At 38.0% G+C, this 12,846-nt stretch overlaps 55 non-coding genes across 55 annotated transcripts; all 55 read left to right on the top strand.

The window, feature by feature from the left end:
- Window positions 1–140: 140 nt before the first annotated feature.
- TRNAW-CCA (transfer RNA tryptophan (anticodon CCA)) lies at window positions 141–212 on the top strand. The gene has a single exon. It is a non-coding gene; the product is annotated as a tRNA-Trp (tRNA).
- Window positions 213–357: 145 nt separating this feature from the next.
- Window positions 358–429, top strand: TRNAW-CCA (transfer RNA tryptophan (anticodon CCA)). Its single transcript has one exon. It is a non-coding gene; the product is annotated as a tRNA-Trp (tRNA).
- Window positions 430–572: 143 nt separating this feature from the next.
- Window positions 573–644, top strand: TRNAW-CCA (transfer RNA tryptophan (anticodon CCA)). Its single transcript has one exon. It is a non-coding gene; the product is annotated as a tRNA-Trp (tRNA).
- Window positions 645–789: 145 nt separating this feature from the next.
- TRNAW-CCA (transfer RNA tryptophan (anticodon CCA)) lies at window positions 790–861 on the top strand. Its single transcript has one exon. It is a non-coding gene; the product is annotated as a tRNA-Trp (tRNA).
- A 143-nt stretch (window positions 862–1,004) lies between these two features.
- On the top strand, window positions 1,005–1,076 carry TRNAW-CCA (transfer RNA tryptophan (anticodon CCA)). Its single transcript has one exon. It is a non-coding gene; the product is annotated as a tRNA-Trp (tRNA).
- A 143-nt stretch (window positions 1,077–1,219) lies between these two features.
- Window positions 1,220–1,291, top strand: TRNAW-CCA (transfer RNA tryptophan (anticodon CCA)). The gene has a single exon. It is a non-coding gene; the product is annotated as a tRNA-Trp (tRNA).
- Window positions 1,292–1,436: 145 nt separating this feature from the next.
- TRNAW-CCA (transfer RNA tryptophan (anticodon CCA)) lies at window positions 1,437–1,508 on the top strand. Its single transcript has one exon. It is a non-coding gene; the product is annotated as a tRNA-Trp (tRNA).
- A 144-nt stretch (window positions 1,509–1,652) lies between these two features.
- TRNAW-CCA (transfer RNA tryptophan (anticodon CCA)) lies at window positions 1,653–1,724 on the top strand. The gene has a single exon. It is a non-coding gene; the product is annotated as a tRNA-Trp (tRNA).
- A 143-nt stretch (window positions 1,725–1,867) lies between these two features.
- TRNAW-CCA (transfer RNA tryptophan (anticodon CCA)) lies at window positions 1,868–1,939 on the top strand. Its single transcript has one exon. It is a non-coding gene; the product is annotated as a tRNA-Trp (tRNA).
- A 145-nt stretch (window positions 1,940–2,084) lies between these two features.
- Window positions 2,085–2,156, top strand: TRNAW-CCA (transfer RNA tryptophan (anticodon CCA)). Its single transcript has one exon. It is a non-coding gene; the product is annotated as a tRNA-Trp (tRNA).
- A 143-nt stretch (window positions 2,157–2,299) lies between these two features.
- TRNAW-CCA (transfer RNA tryptophan (anticodon CCA)) lies at window positions 2,300–2,371 on the top strand. The gene has a single exon. It is a non-coding gene; the product is annotated as a tRNA-Trp (tRNA).
- Window positions 2,372–2,730: 359 nt separating this feature from the next.
- On the top strand, window positions 2,731–2,802 carry TRNAW-CCA (transfer RNA tryptophan (anticodon CCA)). Its single transcript has one exon. It is a non-coding gene; the product is annotated as a tRNA-Trp (tRNA).
- A 144-nt stretch (window positions 2,803–2,946) lies between these two features.
- Window positions 2,947–3,018, top strand: TRNAW-CCA (transfer RNA tryptophan (anticodon CCA)). The gene has a single exon. It is a non-coding gene; the product is annotated as a tRNA-Trp (tRNA).
- A 145-nt stretch (window positions 3,019–3,163) lies between these two features.
- TRNAW-CCA (transfer RNA tryptophan (anticodon CCA)) lies at window positions 3,164–3,235 on the top strand. The gene has a single exon. It is a non-coding gene; the product is annotated as a tRNA-Trp (tRNA).
- A 359-nt stretch (window positions 3,236–3,594) lies between these two features.
- TRNAW-CCA (transfer RNA tryptophan (anticodon CCA)) lies at window positions 3,595–3,666 on the top strand. Its single transcript has one exon. It is a non-coding gene; the product is annotated as a tRNA-Trp (tRNA).
- Window positions 3,667–3,810: 144 nt separating this feature from the next.
- TRNAW-CCA (transfer RNA tryptophan (anticodon CCA)) lies at window positions 3,811–3,882 on the top strand. The gene has a single exon. It is a non-coding gene; the product is annotated as a tRNA-Trp (tRNA).
- A 145-nt stretch (window positions 3,883–4,027) lies between these two features.
- On the top strand, window positions 4,028–4,099 carry TRNAW-CCA (transfer RNA tryptophan (anticodon CCA)). The gene has a single exon. It is a non-coding gene; the product is annotated as a tRNA-Trp (tRNA).
- A 143-nt stretch (window positions 4,100–4,242) lies between these two features.
- On the top strand, window positions 4,243–4,314 carry TRNAW-CCA (transfer RNA tryptophan (anticodon CCA)). The gene has a single exon. It is a non-coding gene; the product is annotated as a tRNA-Trp (tRNA).
- Window positions 4,315–4,459: 145 nt separating this feature from the next.
- Window positions 4,460–4,531, top strand: TRNAW-CCA (transfer RNA tryptophan (anticodon CCA)). Its single transcript has one exon. It is a non-coding gene; the product is annotated as a tRNA-Trp (tRNA).
- Window positions 4,532–4,674: 143 nt separating this feature from the next.
- On the top strand, window positions 4,675–4,746 carry TRNAW-CCA (transfer RNA tryptophan (anticodon CCA)). Its single transcript has one exon. It is a non-coding gene; the product is annotated as a tRNA-Trp (tRNA).
- A 144-nt stretch (window positions 4,747–4,890) lies between these two features.
- Window positions 4,891–4,962, top strand: TRNAW-CCA (transfer RNA tryptophan (anticodon CCA)). The gene has a single exon. It is a non-coding gene; the product is annotated as a tRNA-Trp (tRNA).
- Window positions 4,963–5,106: 144 nt separating this feature from the next.
- Window positions 5,107–5,178, top strand: TRNAW-CCA (transfer RNA tryptophan (anticodon CCA)). Its single transcript has one exon. It is a non-coding gene; the product is annotated as a tRNA-Trp (tRNA).
- Window positions 5,179–5,323: 145 nt separating this feature from the next.
- Window positions 5,324–5,395, top strand: TRNAW-CCA (transfer RNA tryptophan (anticodon CCA)). Its single transcript has one exon. It is a non-coding gene; the product is annotated as a tRNA-Trp (tRNA).
- Window positions 5,396–5,538: 143 nt separating this feature from the next.
- TRNAW-CCA (transfer RNA tryptophan (anticodon CCA)) lies at window positions 5,539–5,610 on the top strand. Its single transcript has one exon. It is a non-coding gene; the product is annotated as a tRNA-Trp (tRNA).
- Window positions 5,611–5,754: 144 nt separating this feature from the next.
- Window positions 5,755–5,826, top strand: TRNAW-CCA (transfer RNA tryptophan (anticodon CCA)). Its single transcript has one exon. It is a non-coding gene; the product is annotated as a tRNA-Trp (tRNA).
- Window positions 5,827–5,971: 145 nt separating this feature from the next.
- On the top strand, window positions 5,972–6,043 carry TRNAW-CCA (transfer RNA tryptophan (anticodon CCA)). The gene has a single exon. It is a non-coding gene; the product is annotated as a tRNA-Trp (tRNA).
- A 143-nt stretch (window positions 6,044–6,186) lies between these two features.
- TRNAW-CCA (transfer RNA tryptophan (anticodon CCA)) lies at window positions 6,187–6,258 on the top strand. Its single transcript has one exon. It is a non-coding gene; the product is annotated as a tRNA-Trp (tRNA).
- A 145-nt stretch (window positions 6,259–6,403) lies between these two features.
- Window positions 6,404–6,475, top strand: TRNAW-CCA (transfer RNA tryptophan (anticodon CCA)). The gene has a single exon. It is a non-coding gene; the product is annotated as a tRNA-Trp (tRNA).
- A 143-nt stretch (window positions 6,476–6,618) lies between these two features.
- On the top strand, window positions 6,619–6,690 carry TRNAW-CCA (transfer RNA tryptophan (anticodon CCA)). The gene has a single exon. It is a non-coding gene; the product is annotated as a tRNA-Trp (tRNA).
- A 143-nt stretch (window positions 6,691–6,833) lies between these two features.
- On the top strand, window positions 6,834–6,905 carry TRNAW-CCA (transfer RNA tryptophan (anticodon CCA)). Its single transcript has one exon. It is a non-coding gene; the product is annotated as a tRNA-Trp (tRNA).
- A 145-nt stretch (window positions 6,906–7,050) lies between these two features.
- Window positions 7,051–7,122, top strand: TRNAW-CCA (transfer RNA tryptophan (anticodon CCA)). Its single transcript has one exon. It is a non-coding gene; the product is annotated as a tRNA-Trp (tRNA).
- Window positions 7,123–7,266: 144 nt separating this feature from the next.
- TRNAW-CCA (transfer RNA tryptophan (anticodon CCA)) lies at window positions 7,267–7,338 on the top strand. Its single transcript has one exon. It is a non-coding gene; the product is annotated as a tRNA-Trp (tRNA).
- A 143-nt stretch (window positions 7,339–7,481) lies between these two features.
- On the top strand, window positions 7,482–7,553 carry TRNAW-CCA (transfer RNA tryptophan (anticodon CCA)). The gene has a single exon. It is a non-coding gene; the product is annotated as a tRNA-Trp (tRNA).
- Window positions 7,554–7,698: 145 nt separating this feature from the next.
- Window positions 7,699–7,770, top strand: TRNAW-CCA (transfer RNA tryptophan (anticodon CCA)). Its single transcript has one exon. It is a non-coding gene; the product is annotated as a tRNA-Trp (tRNA).
- Window positions 7,771–7,913: 143 nt separating this feature from the next.
- Window positions 7,914–7,985, top strand: TRNAW-CCA (transfer RNA tryptophan (anticodon CCA)). Its single transcript has one exon. It is a non-coding gene; the product is annotated as a tRNA-Trp (tRNA).
- Window positions 7,986–8,344: 359 nt separating this feature from the next.
- TRNAW-CCA (transfer RNA tryptophan (anticodon CCA)) lies at window positions 8,345–8,416 on the top strand. The gene has a single exon. It is a non-coding gene; the product is annotated as a tRNA-Trp (tRNA).
- A 144-nt stretch (window positions 8,417–8,560) lies between these two features.
- TRNAW-CCA (transfer RNA tryptophan (anticodon CCA)) lies at window positions 8,561–8,632 on the top strand. The gene has a single exon. It is a non-coding gene; the product is annotated as a tRNA-Trp (tRNA).
- A 145-nt stretch (window positions 8,633–8,777) lies between these two features.
- Window positions 8,778–8,849, top strand: TRNAW-CCA (transfer RNA tryptophan (anticodon CCA)). Its single transcript has one exon. It is a non-coding gene; the product is annotated as a tRNA-Trp (tRNA).
- Window positions 8,850–9,208: 359 nt separating this feature from the next.
- Window positions 9,209–9,280, top strand: TRNAW-CCA (transfer RNA tryptophan (anticodon CCA)). Its single transcript has one exon. It is a non-coding gene; the product is annotated as a tRNA-Trp (tRNA).
- Window positions 9,281–9,425: 145 nt separating this feature from the next.
- On the top strand, window positions 9,426–9,497 carry TRNAW-CCA (transfer RNA tryptophan (anticodon CCA)). The gene has a single exon. It is a non-coding gene; the product is annotated as a tRNA-Trp (tRNA).
- A 143-nt stretch (window positions 9,498–9,640) lies between these two features.
- Window positions 9,641–9,712, top strand: TRNAW-CCA (transfer RNA tryptophan (anticodon CCA)). The gene has a single exon. It is a non-coding gene; the product is annotated as a tRNA-Trp (tRNA).
- Window positions 9,713–9,855: 143 nt separating this feature from the next.
- Window positions 9,856–9,927, top strand: TRNAW-CCA (transfer RNA tryptophan (anticodon CCA)). Its single transcript has one exon. It is a non-coding gene; the product is annotated as a tRNA-Trp (tRNA).
- A 143-nt stretch (window positions 9,928–10,070) lies between these two features.
- TRNAW-CCA (transfer RNA tryptophan (anticodon CCA)) lies at window positions 10,071–10,142 on the top strand. The gene has a single exon. It is a non-coding gene; the product is annotated as a tRNA-Trp (tRNA).
- A 145-nt stretch (window positions 10,143–10,287) lies between these two features.
- TRNAW-CCA (transfer RNA tryptophan (anticodon CCA)) lies at window positions 10,288–10,359 on the top strand. The gene has a single exon. It is a non-coding gene; the product is annotated as a tRNA-Trp (tRNA).
- A 144-nt stretch (window positions 10,360–10,503) lies between these two features.
- TRNAW-CCA (transfer RNA tryptophan (anticodon CCA)) lies at window positions 10,504–10,575 on the top strand. The gene has a single exon. It is a non-coding gene; the product is annotated as a tRNA-Trp (tRNA).
- A 145-nt stretch (window positions 10,576–10,720) lies between these two features.
- Window positions 10,721–10,792, top strand: TRNAW-CCA (transfer RNA tryptophan (anticodon CCA)). The gene has a single exon. It is a non-coding gene; the product is annotated as a tRNA-Trp (tRNA).
- Window positions 10,793–10,937: 145 nt separating this feature from the next.
- On the top strand, window positions 10,938–11,009 carry TRNAW-CCA (transfer RNA tryptophan (anticodon CCA)). Its single transcript has one exon. It is a non-coding gene; the product is annotated as a tRNA-Trp (tRNA).
- Window positions 11,010–11,152: 143 nt separating this feature from the next.
- Window positions 11,153–11,224, top strand: TRNAW-CCA (transfer RNA tryptophan (anticodon CCA)). Its single transcript has one exon. It is a non-coding gene; the product is annotated as a tRNA-Trp (tRNA).
- A 143-nt stretch (window positions 11,225–11,367) lies between these two features.
- On the top strand, window positions 11,368–11,439 carry TRNAW-CCA (transfer RNA tryptophan (anticodon CCA)). Its single transcript has one exon. It is a non-coding gene; the product is annotated as a tRNA-Trp (tRNA).
- A 144-nt stretch (window positions 11,440–11,583) lies between these two features.
- TRNAW-CCA (transfer RNA tryptophan (anticodon CCA)) lies at window positions 11,584–11,655 on the top strand. The gene has a single exon. It is a non-coding gene; the product is annotated as a tRNA-Trp (tRNA).
- A 144-nt stretch (window positions 11,656–11,799) lies between these two features.
- Window positions 11,800–11,871, top strand: TRNAW-CCA (transfer RNA tryptophan (anticodon CCA)). The gene has a single exon. It is a non-coding gene; the product is annotated as a tRNA-Trp (tRNA).
- A 145-nt stretch (window positions 11,872–12,016) lies between these two features.
- On the top strand, window positions 12,017–12,088 carry TRNAW-CCA (transfer RNA tryptophan (anticodon CCA)). Its single transcript has one exon. It is a non-coding gene; the product is annotated as a tRNA-Trp (tRNA).
- Window positions 12,089–12,232: 144 nt separating this feature from the next.
- On the top strand, window positions 12,233–12,304 carry TRNAW-CCA (transfer RNA tryptophan (anticodon CCA)). The gene has a single exon. It is a non-coding gene; the product is annotated as a tRNA-Trp (tRNA).
- Window positions 12,305–12,448: 144 nt separating this feature from the next.
- On the top strand, window positions 12,449–12,520 carry TRNAW-CCA (transfer RNA tryptophan (anticodon CCA)). The gene has a single exon. It is a non-coding gene; the product is annotated as a tRNA-Trp (tRNA).
- Window positions 12,521–12,665: 145 nt separating this feature from the next.
- TRNAW-CCA (transfer RNA tryptophan (anticodon CCA)) lies at window positions 12,666–12,737 on the top strand. The gene has a single exon. It is a non-coding gene; the product is annotated as a tRNA-Trp (tRNA).
- Window positions 12,738–12,846: the final 109 nt, after the last annotated feature.

The raw sequence follows: 12,846 nt of genomic DNA, 5'->3' as shown, positions 1-12,846 counted from the left end.
TTTAAGTTGATGTGTTTTATATGAATTTGTCGTGCACATTTCTTTCATATTTAAAATTAAATTTATTCGATAGGGACGAATGAATTGCGAATCTTTTTTTAATCATTGTTTTTAGTCAAAACATTTGACGTGTCGAATGTGGCCTGGTGGCGCAACGGTAGCGCGTCTGACTCCAGATCAGACGGTTGCGTGTTCGAATCACGCCCGGGTCATGCATTTAAGTTGATGTGTTTTATATGAATTTGTCGTGCTCATTTCTTTCATATTTAAAATTAAATTTATTCGATAGGAACGTATGAATTGCGAATCTTTTTTTAATCATTGTTTTTAGTCAAAACATTTGACGTGTCGAATCGTGGCCTGGTGGCGCAACGGTAGCGCATCTGACTCCAGATCAGAAGGTTGCGTGTTCGAATCACGCCCGGGTCATGCATTTAAATTGATGTGTTTTATATGAATTTGTCGTGCTCATTTCTTTCATATTTAAAATTAAATTTATTCGATAGGAACATGTAAATTGCGAATCTTTTTTTAATCATTGTTTTTAGTCAAAACATTTGACGTGCGAATGTGGCCTGGTGGCGCAACGGTAGCGCGTCTGACTCCAGATCAGAAGGTTGCGTGTTCGAATCACGCCCGGGTCATGCATTTAAGTTGATGTGTTTTATATGAATTTGTCGTGCTCATTTCTTTCATATTTAAAATAAAATTTATTCGATAGGAACGTATGAATTGCGAATCTTTTTATAATCATTGTTTTTAGTCAAAACATTTGACGTATCGAATTGTGGCCTGGTGGCGCAACGGTAGCGCTTCTGACTCCAGATCAGAAGGTTGCGTGTTCGAATCACGCCCGGGTCATGCATTTAAGTTGATGTGTTTTATATGAATTTGTCGTGCTCATTTCTTTCATATTTAAAATTAAATTTATTCGATAGGAACGTATGAATTGCGAATCTTTTTTTAATCATTGTTTCGAGTCAAAACATTTGACGTGCGAATGTGGCCTGGTGGCGCAACGGTAGCGCGTCTGACTCCAGATCAGACGGTTGCGTGTTCGAATCACGCCTGGGTCATGCATTTAGGTTGGTGTGTTTTATATGAATTTGTCGTGCTCATTTCTTTCATATTTAAAATTAAATTTATTCGATAGGAACGTATGAATTGCGAATCTTTTTTTAATCATTGTTTTTAGTCAAAACATTTGAGGTGCGCATGTGGCCTGGTGGCGCAACGGTAGCGCGTGTGACTCCAGATCAGAAGGTTGCGTGTTCGAATCACGCCCGGGTCATGCATTTAAGTTGATGTGTTTTATATGAATTTGTCGTGCTCATTTCTTTCATATTTAAAATTAAATTTATTCGATAGGAACGTATGAATTGCGAATCTTTTTTTAATCATTGTTTTTAGTCAAAACATTTGACGTATCGAATCGTGGCCTGGTGGCGCAACGGTAGCGCGTCTGACTCCAGATCAGAAGGTTGCGTGTTCGAATCACGCCCGGGTCATGCATTTAAGTTGATGTGTTTTATATGAATTTGTCGTGCTCATTTCTTTCATATTTAAAATTAAATTTATTCGATAGGAACGTATGAATTGCGAATCTTTTTATAATCATTGTTTTTAGTCAAAACATTTGACGTACGAATCGTGGCCTGGTGGCGCAACGGTAGCGCTTCTGACTCCAGATCAGAAGGTTGCGTGTTCAAGTCACGCCCGGGTCATGCATTTAAGTTGATGTGTTTTATATGAATTTGTCGTGCTCATTTCTTTCATATTTAAAATTAAATTTATTCGATAGGAACATGTAAATTGCGAATCTTTTTTTAATCATTGTTTTTAGTCAAAACATTTGACGTGCGAATGTGGCCTGGTGGCGCAACGGTAGCGCGTCTGACTCCAGATCAGAAGGTTGCGTGTTCGAATCACGCCCGGGTCATGCATTTAAGTTGATGTGTTTTATATGAATTTGTCGTGCTCATTTCTTTCATATTTAAAATTAAATTTATTCGTTAGAAACGTATGAATTGCGAATCTTTTTATAATCATTGTTTTTAGTCAAAACATTTGACGTATCGAATCGTGGCCTGGTGGCGCAACGGTAGCGCGTCTGACTCCAGATCAGAAGGTTGCGTGTTCGAATCACGCCCGGGTCATGCATTTAAGTTGATGTGTTTTATATGAATTTGTCGTGCTCATATCTTTCATATTTAAAATTAAATTTATTCGATAGGAACATGTAAATTGCGAATCTTTTTTTAATCATTGTTTTTAGTCAAAACATTTGACGTGCGAATGTGGCCTGGTGGCGCAACGGTAGCGCGTCTGACTCCAGATCAGAAGGTTGCGTGTTCGAATCACGCCCGGGTCATGCATTTAAGTTGATGTGTTTTATATGAATTTGTCGTGCTCATTTCTTTCATATTTAAAATTAAATTTATTCGATAGGAACATATGAATTGCGAATCTTTTTTTAATCATTGTTGTTAGTCAAAACATTTGACGTGTTGAATGTGGCCTGTTGGCGCAACGGTAGCGCGTCTGACTCCAGAGCAGACGGTTTCGTGTTCGAATCACGCTCGGGTCATGCATTTAAGTTGATGTGTTTTATATGAATTTGTCGTGCTCATTTCTTTCATATTTAAAATTAAATTTATTCGATAGGAACATGTAAATTGCGAATCTTTTTTTAATCATTGTTTTTAGTCAAAACATTTGACGTGCGAATGTGGCCTGGTGGCGCAACGGTAGCGCGTCTGACTCCAGATCAGAAGGTTGCGTGTTCGAATCACGCCCGGGTCATGCATTTAAGTTGATGTGTTTTATATGAATTTGTCGTGCTCACTTCTTTCATATATAAAATAAAATTTATTCGATAGGAACATGTGAATTGCGAATCTTTTTATAAACATTGTTTTTAGTCAATACATTTGACGTGTCTAATGTGGCCTGGTGGCGCAACGGTAGCGCGTCTGACTCCAGATCCGAAGGTTGCGTGTTCGAATCACGCCCGGGTCATGCATTTAAGTTGATGTGTTTTATATGAATTTGTCGTGCTCATTTCTTTCATATTTAAAATTAAATTTATTCGATAGGAACGTATGAATTGCGAATCTTTTTATAATCATTGTTTTTAGTCAAAACATTTGACGTATCGAATCGTGGCCTGGTGGCGCAACGGTAGCGCTTCTGACTCCAGATCAGAAGGTTGCGTGTTCGAATCACGCCCGGGTCATGCATTTAAGTTGATGTGTTTTATATGAATTTGTCGTGCTCATATCTTTCATATTTAAAATTAAATTTATTCGATAGGAATATATAAATTGCGAATCTTTTTTTAATCATTGTTTTTAGTCAAAACATTTGACGTGTCGAATGTGGCTGTTGGCGCAACGGTAGCGCGTCTGACTCCAGATCAGACGGTTTCGTGTTCGAATCACGCCCGGGTCATGCATTTAAGTTGATGTGTTTTATATGAATTTGTCGTGCTCATATCTTTCATATTTAAAATTAAATTTATTCGATAGGAATATATAAATTGCGAATCTTTTTTTAATCATTGTTTTTAGTCAAAACATTTGACGTGTCGAATGTGGCCTGGTGGCGCAACGGTAGCGCGTCTGACTCCAGATCAGGAGGTTGCGTGTTCGAATCACGCCCGGGTCATGCATTTAAGTTGATGTGTTTTATATGAATTTGTCGTGCACATTTCTTTCATATTTAAAATTAAATTTATTCGATAGGGACGAATGAATTGCGAATCTTTTTTTAATCATTGTTTTTAGTCAAAACATTTGACGTGTCGAATGTGGCCTGGTGGCGCAACGGTAGCGCGTCTGACTCCAGATCAGACGGTTTCGTGTTCGAATCACGCCCGGGTCATGCATTTAAGTTGATGTGTTTTATATGAATTTGTCGTGCTCATTTCTTTCATATTTAAAATTAAATTTATTCGATAGGAACGTATGAATTGCGAATCTTTTTTTAATCATTGTTTTTAGTCAAAACATTTGACGTGTCGAATCGTGGCCTGGTGGCGCAACGGTAGCGCATCTGACTCCAGATCAGAAGGTTGCGTGTTCGAATCACGCCCGGGTCATGCATTTAAATAGATGTGTTTTATATGAATTTGTCGTGCTCATTTCTTTCATATTTAAAATTAAATTTATTCGATAGGAACATGTAAATTGCGAATCTTTTTTTAATCATTGTTTTTAGTCAAAACATTTGACGTGCGAATGTGGCCTGGTGGCGCAACGGTAGCGCGTCTGACTCCAGATCAGAAGGTTGCGTGTTCGAATCACGCCCGGGTCATGCATTTAAGTTGATGTGTTTTATATGAATTTGTCGTGCTCATTTCTTTCATATTTAAAATAAAATTTATTCGATAGGAACGTATGAATTGCGAATCTTTTTATAATCATTGTTTTTAGTCAAAACATTTGACGTATTGAATCGTGGCCTGGTGGCGCAACGGTAGCGCTTCTGACTCCAGATCAGAAGGTTGCGTGTTCGAATCACGCCCGGGTCATGCATTTAAGTTGATGTGTTTTATATGAATTTGTCGTGCTCATTTCTTTCATATTTAAAATTAAATATATTCGATAGGAACATATGAATTGCGAATCTTTTTTTAATCATTGTTTTTAGTCAAAACATTTGACGTGCGAATGTGGCCTGGTGGCGCAACGGTAGCGCGTCTGACTCCAGATCAGAAGGTTGCGTGTTCGAATCACGCCCGGGTCATGCATTTAAGTTGATGTGTTTTATATGAATTTGTCGTGCTCATTTCTTTCATATTTAAAATTAAATTTATTCGATAGGAACATGTAAATTGCGAATCTTATATTAATCATTGTTTTTAGTAAAAACATTTGACGTGTCGAATGTGGCCTGGTGGCGCAAAGGTAGCGCGTCTGCCTCCAGATCAGAAGGTTGCGTGTTCGAATCACGCCCGGTTCATGCATTTAAGTTGATGTGTTTTATATGAATTTGTCGTGCTCATTTCTTTCATATTTAAAATTAAATTTATTCGATAGGGACGTATGAATTGCGAATCTTTTTTTAATCATTGTTTTTAGTCAAAACATTTGACGTGTCGAATGTGGCCTGGTGGCGCAACGGTAGCGCGTCTGACTCCAGATCAGACGGTTGCGTGTTCGAATCACGCCCGGGTCATGCATTTAAGTTGATGTGTTTTATATGAATTTGTCGTGCTCATTTCTTTCATATTTAAAATTAAATTTATTCGATAGGAACGTATGAATTGCGAATCTTTTTTTAATCATTGTTTTTAGTCAAAACATTTGACGTATCGAATCGTGGCCTGGTGGCGCAACGGTAGCGCGTCTGACTCCAGATCAGAAGGTTGCGTGTTCGAATCACGCCCGGGTCATGCATTTAAATTGATGTGTTTTATATGAATTTGTCGTGCTCATTTCTTTCATATTTAAAATTAAATTTATTCGATAGGAACATGTAAATTGCGAATCTTTTTTTAATCATTGTTTTTAGTCAAAACATTTGACCTGCGAATGTGGCCTGGTGGCGCAACGGTAGCGCGTCTGACTCCAGATCAGGAGGTTGCGTGTTCGAATCACGCCCGGGTCATGCATTTAAGTTGATGTGTTTTATATGAATTTGTCGTGCACATTTCTTTCATATTTAAAATTAAATTTATTCGATAGGGACGAATGAATTGCGAATCTTTTTTTAATCATTGTTTTTAGTCAAAACATTTGACGTGTCGAATGTGGCCTGGTGGCGCAACGGTAGCGCGTCTGACTCCAGATCAGACGGTTGCGTGTTCGAATCACGCCCGGGTCATGCATTTAAGTTGATGTGTTTTATATGAATTTGTCGTGCTCATTTCTTTCATATTTAAAATTAAATTTATTCGATAGGAACGTATGAATTGCGAATCTTTTTTTAATCATTGTTTTTAGTCAAAACATTTGACGTGTCGAATCGTGGCCTGGTGGCGCAACGGTAGCGCATCTGACTCCAGATCAGAAGGTTGCGTGTTCGAATCACGCCCGGGTCATGCATTTAAATTGATGTGTTTTATATGAATTTGTCGTGCTCATTTCTTTCATATTTAAAATTAAATTTATTCGATAGGAACATGTAAATTGCGAATCTTTTTTTAATCATTGTTTTTAGTCAAAACATTTGACGTGCGAATGTGGCCTGGTGGCGCAACGGTAGCGCGTCTGACTCCAGATCAGAAGGTTGCGTGTTCGAATCACGCCCGGGTCATGCATTTAAGTTGATGTGTTTTATATGAATTTGTCGTGCTCATTTCTTTCATATTTAAAATAAAATTTATTCGATAGGAACGTATGAATTGCGAATCTTTTTATAATCATTGTTTTTAGTCAAAACATTTGACGTATCGAATTGTGGCCTGGTGGCGCAACGGTAGCGCTTCTGACTCCAGATCAGAAGGTTGCGTGTTCGAATCACGCCCGGGTCATGCATTTAAGTTGATGTGTTTTATATGAATTTGTCGTGCTCATTTCTTTCATATTTAAAATTAAATTTATTCGATAGGAACGTATGAATTGCGAATCTTTTTTTAATCATTGTTTCGAGTCAAAACATTTGACGTGCGAATGTGGCCTGGTGGCGCAACGGTAGCGCGTCTGACTCCAGATCAGACGGTTGCGTGTTCGAATCACGCCTGGGTCATGCATTTAGGTTGGTGTGTTTTATATGAATTTGTCGTGCTCATTTCTTTCATATTTAAAATTAAATTTATTCGATAGGAACGTATGAATTGCGAATCTTTTTTTAATCATTGTTTTTAGTCAAAACATTTGAGGTGCGCATGTGGCCTGGTGGCGCAACGGTAGCGCGTGTGACTCCAGATCAGAAGGTTGCGTGTTCGAATCACGCCCGGGTCATGCATTTAAGTTGATGTGTTTTATATGAATTTGTCGTGCTCATTTCTTTCATATTTAAAATTAAATTTATTCGATAGGAACGTATGAATTGCGAATCTTTTTTTAATCATTGTTTTTAGTCAAAACATTTGACGTATCGAATCGTGGCCTGGTGGCGCAACGGTAGCGCGTCTGACTCCAGATCAGAAGGTTGCGTGTTCGAATCACGCCCGGGTCATGCATTTAAGTTGATGTGTTTTATATGAATTTGTCGTGCTCATTTCTTTCATATTTAAAATTAAATTTATTCGATAGGAACGTATGAATTGCGAATCTTTTTATAATCATTGTTTTTAGTCAAAACATTTGACGTACGAATCGTGGCCTGGTGGCGCAACGGTAGCGCTTCTGACTCCAGATCAGAAGGTTGCGTGTTCAAGTCACGCCCGGGTCATGCATTTAAGTTGATGTGTTTTATATGAATTTGTCGTGCTCATTTCTTTCATATTTAAAATTAAATTTATTCGATAGGAACATGTAAATTGCGAATCTTTTTTTAATCATTGTTTTTAGTCAAAACATTTGACGTGCGAATGTGGCCTGGTGGCGCAACGGTAGCGCGTCTGACTCCAGATCAGAAGGTTGCGTGTTCGAATCACGCCCGGGTCATGCATTTAAGTTGATGTGTTTTATATGAATTTGTCGTGCTCATTTCTTTCATATTTAAAATTAAATTTATTCGTTAGAAACGTATGAATTGCGAATCTTTTTATAATCATTGTTTTTAGTCAAAACATTTGACGTATCGAATCGTGGCCTGGTGGCGCAACGGTAGCGCGTCTGACTCCAGATCAGAAGGTTGCGTGTTCGAATCACGCCCGGGTCATGCATTTAAGTTGATGTGTTTTATATGAATTTGTCGTGCTCATATCTTTCATATTTAAAATTAAATTTATTCGATAGGAACATGTAAATTGCGAATCTTTTTTTAATCATTGTTTTTAGTCAAAACATTTGACGTGCGAATGTGGCCTGGTGGCGCAACGGTAGCGCGTCTGACTCCAGATCAGAAGGTTGCGTGTTCGAATCACGCCCGGGTCATGCATTTAAGTTGATGTGTTTTATATGAATTTGTCGTGCTCATTTCTTTCATATTTAAAATTAAATTTATTCGATAGGAACATATGAATTGCGAATCTTTTTTTAATCATTGTTGTTAGTCAAAACATTTGACGTGTTGAATGTGGCCTGTTGGCGCAACGGTAGCGCGTCTGACTCCAGAGCAGACGGTTTCGTGTTCGAATCACGCTCGGGTCATGCATTTAAGTTGATGTGTTTTATATGAATTTGTCGTGCTCATTTCTTTCATATTTAAAATTAAATTTATTCGATAGGAACATGTAAATTGCGAATCTTTTTTTAATCATTGTTTTTAGTCAAAACATTTGACGTGCGAATGTGGCCTGGTGGCGCAACGGTAGCGCGTCTGACTCCAGATCAGAAGGTTGCGTGTTCGAATCACGCCCGGGTCATGCATTTAAGTTGATGTGTTTTATATGAATTTGTCGTGCTCACTTCTTTCATATATAAAATAAAATTTATTCGATAGGAACATGTGAATTGCGAATCTTTTTATAAACATTGTTTTTAGTCAATACATTTGACGTGTCTAATGTGGCCTGGTGGCGCAACGGTAGCGCGTCTGACTCCAGATCCGAAGGTTGCGTGTTCGAATCACGCCCGGGTCATGCATTTAAGTTGATGTGTTTTATATGAATTTGTCGTGCTCATTTCTTTCATATTTAAAATTAAATTTATTCGATAGGAACGTATGAATTGCGAATCTTTTTATAATCATTGTTTTTAGTCAAAACATTTGACGTATCGAATCGTGGCCTGGTGGCGCAACGGTAGCGCTTCTGACTCCAGATCAGAAGGTTGCGTGTTCGAATCACGCCCGGGTCATGCATTTAAGTTGATGTGTTTTATATGAATTTGTCGTGCTCATATCTTTCATATTTAAAATTAAATTTATTCGATAGGAATATATAAATTGCGAATCTTTTTTTAATCATTGTTTTTAGTCAAAACATTTGACGTGTCGAATGTGGCTGTTGGCGCAACGGTAGCGCGTCTGACTCCAGATCAGACGGTTTCGTGTTCGAATCACGCCCGGGTCATGCATTTAAGTTGATGTGTTTTATATGAATTTGTCGTGCTCATTTCTTTCATATTTAAAATTAAATTTATTCGATAGGAACATATAAATTGCGAATCTTTTTTTAATCATTGTTTTTAGTCAAAACATTTGACGTGTCGAATGTGGCCTGGTGGCGCAACGGTAGCGCGTCTGACTCCAGATCAGAAGGTTGCGTGTTCGAATCACGCCCGGGTCATGCATTTACGTTGATGTGTTTTATATGAATTTGTCGTGCTCATTTCTTTCATATTTAAAATTAAATTTATTCGATAGGAACATATGAATTGCGAATCTTTTTATAATCATTGTTTTTAGTCAAAACATTTGACGTATCGAATCGTGGCCTGGTGGCGTAACGGTAGCGCGTCTGACTCCAGATCAGAAGGTTGCGTGTTCGAATCACGCCCGGGTCATGCATTTAAGTTGATGTGTTTTATATGAATTTGTCGTGCTCATTTCTTTCATATTTAAAATTAAATTTATTCGATAGGAACATGTAAATTGCGAATCTTTTTTTAATCATTGTTTTTAGTCAAAACATTTGACGTGCGAATGTGGCCTGGTGGAGCAACGGTAGCGCGTCTGACTCCAGATCAGAAGGTTGCGTGTTCGAATCACGCCCGGGTCATGCATTTAAGTTGATGTGTTTTATATGAATTTGTCGTGCTCAAATCTTTCATATTTAAAATTAAATTTATTCGATAGGAACGTATGAATTGCGAATCTTTTTTTAATCATTGTTTCGAGTCAAAACATTTGACGTGCGAATGTGGCCTGGTGGCGCAACGGTAGCGCGTCTGACTCCAGATCAGACGGTTGCGTGTTCGAATCACGCCTGGGTCATGCATTTAGGTTGGTGTGTTTTATATGAATTTGTCGTGCTCATTTCTTTCATATTTAAAATTAAATTTATTCGATAGGAACGTATGAATTGCGAATCTTTTTTTAATCATTGTTTTTAGTCAAAACATTTGAGGTGCGCATGTGGCCTGGTGGCGCAACGGTAGCGCGTGTGACTCCAGATCAGAAGGTTGCGTGTTCGAATCACGCCCGGGTCATGCATTTAAGTTGATGTGTTTTATATGAATTTGTCGTGCTCATTTCTTTCATATTTAAAATTAAATTTATTCGATAGGAACGTATGAATTGCGAATCTTTTTTTAATCATTGTTTTTAGTCAAAACATTTGACGTATCGAATCGTGGCCTGGTGGCGCAACGGTAGCGCGTCTGACTCCAGATCAGAAGGTTGCGTGTTCGAATCACGCCCGGGTCATGCATTTAAGTTGATGTGTTTTATATGAATTTGTCGTGCTCATTTCTTTCATATTTAAAATTAAATTTATTCGATAGGAACATATAAATTGCGAATCTTTTTTTAATCATTGTTTTTAGTCAAAACATTTGACGTGTCGAATGTGGCCTGGTGGCGCAACGGTAGCGCGTCTGACTCCAGATCAGAAGGTTGCGTGTTCGAATCACGCCCGGGTCATGCATTTACGTTGATGTGTTTTATATGAATTTGTCGTGCTCATTTCTTTCATATTTAAAATTAAATTTATTCGATAGGAACATATGAATTGCGAATCTTTTTATAATCATTGTTTTTAGTCAAAACATTTGACGTATCGAATCGTGGCCTGGTGGCGTAACGGTAGCGCGTCTGACTCCAGATCAGAAGGTTGCGTGTTCGAATCACGCCCGGGTCATGCATTTAAGTTGATGTGTTTTATATGAATTTGTCGTGCTCATTTCTTTCATATTTAAAATTAAATTTATTCGATAGGAACATGTAAATTGCGAATCTTTTTTTAATCATTGTTTTTAGTCAAAACATTTGACGTATCGAATCGTGGCCTGGTGGCGCAACGGTAGCGCGTCTGACTCCAGATCAGAAGGTTGCGTGTTCGAATCACGCCCGGGTCATGCATTTAAGTTGATGTGTTTTATATGAATTTGTCGTGCTCATATCTTTCATATTTAAAATTAAATTTATTCGATAGGAACATGTAAATTGCGAATCTTTTTTTAATCATTGTTTTTAGTCAAAACATTTGACGTGCGAATGTGGCCTGGTGGCGCAACGGTAGCGCGTCTGACTCCAGATCAGAAGGTTGCGTGTTCGAATCACGCCCGGGTCATGCATTTAAGTTGATGTGTTTTATATGAATTTGTCGTGCTCATATCTTTCATATTTAAAATTAAATTTATTCGATAGGAACATGTAAATTGCGAATCTTTTTTTAATCATTGTTTTTAGTCAAAACATTTGACGTGCGAATGTGGCCTGGTGGCGCAACGGTAGCGCGTCTGACTCCAGATCAGAAGGTTGCGTGTTCGAATCACGCCCGGGTCATGCATTTAAGTTGATGTGTTTTATATGAATTTGTCGTGCTCATTTCTTTCATATTTAAAATTAAATTTATTCGATAGGAACATATGAATTGCGAATCTTTTTTTAATCATTGTTGTTAGTCAAAACATTTGACGTGTTGAATGTGGCCTGTTGGCGCAACGGTAGCGCGTCTGACTCCAGATCAGACGGTTTCGTGTTCGAATCACGCTCGGGTCATGCATTTAAGTTGATGTGTTTTATATGAATTTGTCGTGCTCATTTCTTTCATATTTAAAATTAAATTTATTCGATAGGAACATATGAATTGCGAATCTTTTTTTAATCATTGTTTTTAGTAAAAACATTTGACGTGTCGAATGTGGCCTGGTGGCGCAACGGTAGCGCGTCTGACTCCAGATCAGACGGTTGCGTGTTCGAATCACGCCCGGGTCATGCATTTAAGTTGATGTGTTTTATATGAATTTGTCGTGCTCATTTCTTTCATATTTAAAATTAAATTTATTCGATAGGAACGTATTAATTGCGAATCTTTTTATAATCATTGTTTTTAGTCAAAACATTTGACGTATCGAATCGTGGCCTGGTGGCGCAACGGTAGCGCTTCTGACTCCAGATCAGAAGGTTGCGTGTTCGAATCACGCCCGGGTCATGCATTTAAGTTGACGTGTTTTATATGAATTTGTCGTGCTCATTTCTTTCATATTTAAAATTAAATTTATTCGATAGGAACGTATGAATTGCGAATCTTTTTATAATCATTGTTTTTAGTCAAAACATTTGACGTACGAATCGTGGCCTGGTGGCGCAACGGTAGCGCTTCTGACTCCAGATCAGAAGGTTGCGTGTTCAAGTCACGCCCGGGTCATGCATTTAAGTTGATGTGTTTTATATGAATTTGTCGTGCTCATTTCTTTCATATTTAAAATTAAATTTATTCGATAGGAACATGTAAATTGCGAATCTTTTTTTAATCATTGTTGTTAGTCAAAACATTTGACGTGTCGAATGTGGCCTGTTGGCGCAACGGTAGCGCGTCTGACTCCAGATCAGACGGTTTCGTGTTCGAATCACGCTCGGGTCATGCATTTAAGTTGATGTGTTTTATATGAATTTGTCGTGCTCATTTCTTTCATATTTAAAATTAAATTTATTCGATAGGAACATGTAAATTGCGAATCTTTTTATAATCATTGTTTTTAGTCAAAACATTTTACGTATCGAATCGTGGCCTGGTGGCGCAACGGTAGCGCTTCTGACTCCAGATCAGAAGGTTGCGTGTTCGAATCACGCCCGGGTCATGCATTTAAGTTGATGTGTTTTATATGAATTTGTCGTGCTCATTTCTTTCATATTTAAAATTAAATTTATTCGATAGGAACATGTAAATTGCGAATCTTTTTTTAATCA

Source organism: Pholcus phalangioides, unplaced genomic scaffold, assembly GCF_987345545.1.
Source record: "Pholcus phalangioides strain wild (caught in Gottingen) unplaced genomic scaffold, Ppha-v1.0 ptg000017l_1, whole genome shotgun sequence".
Classification (NCBI taxonomy): Eukaryota; Metazoa; Arthropoda; class Arachnida; order Araneae; family Pholcidae; genus Pholcus; species Pholcus phalangioides.
Note: the sequence above shows the minus strand (reverse complement) of the source record. Positions and strands in the feature narration are given on the sequence as shown.